Source organism: Capsicum annuum, chromosome 3 (genome assembly GCF_002878395.1).
Source record: "Capsicum annuum cultivar UCD-10X-F1 chromosome 3, UCD10Xv1.1, whole genome shotgun sequence".
Taxonomy (NCBI): domain Eukaryota; kingdom Viridiplantae; phylum Streptophyta; class Magnoliopsida; order Solanales; family Solanaceae; genus Capsicum; species Capsicum annuum.
Window position 1 is genome coordinate 251970940 of NC_061113.1, and position 2723 is coordinate 251973662.

The window sequence follows — 2723 nt, forward strand, 5'->3', positions numbered from 1 at the left end:
CCACACACCTCAATTTCACAAGGGTCCTATTATTCTATGAAGTCAATTTTAGTGTATTTTTATCACCCTTTTGTGCTGACGTGACATCTTTTTTTACATAAAAGTGGAGTCCACGTCAAAGGTGCCACGTAATCTAAAAAAGTGTCACATCAACTAAAAAAATTGACAAAAATACGCTAAAATTTAATTCAAAGGGCAATAGGACCCTCGTGAAGTTGGAGTGTGTCGTAGCAAATTCGGTCATAGTTCGGGGTTACTAGATGCTTTTCTCTTTCATTTTTAAGCGGTGAATTAGTAAAATTATCTTTTTATTTATACTTAGGACTTGGAAGAGTCATCCTTAGTATAGGGCTTGGAAAAGCCAATATTATTCTTTGCTTGGAAACAGTGGATCTTGAGGTGAGTCGATTACCTTGGCGGTCACCGTAAGAGTGTGGTTTTGATTATTACATTCGTTAGGGGTTAATGTTGAAATATACTTAGTTCTTAATCTTGTAATAATCTTGGTTTCGCTATCTATCCTTTTATTATTTTTCAAATCCGTGTGTTTTTGTGTTTGTCATCTTGTATCCCTTTGTATTGCTTGTTCTTCTCACGTTTTGTGGACTGTTTTCGCATCTTGGTGGACTGAATTTGTATCATTTGGTATCAAAGCCATAATTGATTTTGTTCCCACGAGATCAATCTTGGGCTTGCTATCTTGAAAAATCACAAAAATAGTGTTGGAAAAAATGAAAAACGAAAAAAAAGTAATATGTCCCATTTTTGTGTGTATGGACGGGGATTTGAGGCTTGATTTTCTTGTGTTTTTTGTGTGTTTTGTTGTTTCTAGTGTTAGTCCCTTCTTCACAAACACTAATAGAGTCTACATCTAAATTTTTAGCTAAATCCAAGTGGTTCTTGAATGCTGGAAGGTTGTTGATATTGTTGTTGAAAATTGGTGGCTGGAAAAATATTTTGTTGTTATTGAAGATTGGTGGCTGGAAAAACGTTTTGTTGATGTTGTTGTTGAAGATTGAAGCTTTAATATGTGTTGTTGATGTTTGGGAGGTCCAACTTTAACCTTAGAACTCCAAGAGTGGTTTGTTTGATCCAAAATCAAAGAAGAAAGAAGGTGTGGTTTTGTTAGTCTTGAAACACATTCCAAGACTATTATAAAAGAAGAATGTAACGCCTCAGAAAATGGGTCCCGGAGCGTCACACGGTGCTTGAGTCTACGAGTAGCCCCAAGCTACCCCTTTGAGCCATTTTCATTCAGTTTAACACAAATCAACGGGGTTTCCATAAATAACCCTCAAATATCAACAGAGTAATCATCATCCACGAATAGAAGAATTTTAGAAAGATAACAAAATACGACTTATTAGTCAACTCCCAACATCTATACTAGTCTGACAAGCCTCTAAGAAAATCAATAAAACCAGCGACCCATTAAGACATGCCCCAACTGACTCATACTCAGTTATTAGATATAACAATTCCGTGAAACCAACATCAGACATCACGTCCTCGGAACATGAGGACTCACCACAACAGAGGATGTAGAACAGTGTGCCCGAAGAATCACTGTCGAACCTGCAACTGAGCACCTGAACCTACATTCCGAGAAAATGCAGCCCACATCCGAAGATGTGGGTCAGTACCATGGAAAGGAACCGAGTATATGGGGGTGTATACAATTGTATAAACATCATCATCATAAATATTTATAAGAAATATGCAGGATGTATGAAAGACTCACATAGCCCGAAAAAAATCATCATAATCATGAGAGGATAAAATAAGTACAATAGGACATGTGAGTCATCATATAATTTGTCAATCCCTTTCAGTTCATCAAGAATATCAATTCTCATAATATAATTATCATTTAAATCTTTCGTAAGAATAACTTTCACAATTCCACTTTCAAATCACTTCACCATTCACCATAGACACAAGGAAACACACACACACTGGGAGATCCTATAACCGACATAAACTATGTGACCTACATGGAGTCTAACGTACAACCCATGTTGGGGAGATCTGTCCTATCCTTGCCATCGGAGTAGGACTATCGATATTAAATCCACACAATCTAGTGATCACTATATAAATCAGCCTCAAGCTCACTCCTACGGGGGCACGTAGTTCTAGGAAAGTAAGGTCACTTTATACCTCCCACTCGGTGCTAAAGATTTCTCTAGGACTTAGCTCAAATCATTTCAAAGACAATCCACAACAAAATAATTTCAGTAATATATAAATATACATCGAGAGCCATCATGCTTCCCATCTATCAAAATCAACCACGTTGCGAATTTCTTTCACACTCGAGTTCAAAACAACTTCATTAAGGCCAAATGGTCAAATCATTCAAAATATCTCAGATATTCAACATCAACGTGCTTATAACACACACTTTCTAAAAAAATATATAATTTTCAATGGGGATTCACGACCCAAATATCAAAATCATGATAAATATCGTTCAAGATTCATGCTTTATATCTCCACACATATAAATACATCTTTAAAAATCATAAACATCAAGATTTCATAATGATCATCATAAGAAATGGGTTCATGCTTCAAATTCGTAAAAATCAAATAAAAATCATGCCTTTGTAAAGAAAATTACTTTTGGGCACAAGAACAAAAGAGAGTTCTTGTTGAAAAACCCCACATACCTGGAATGATGAACTTTAGATCGATACTCATTTTTGAGATGTTAATCGTGT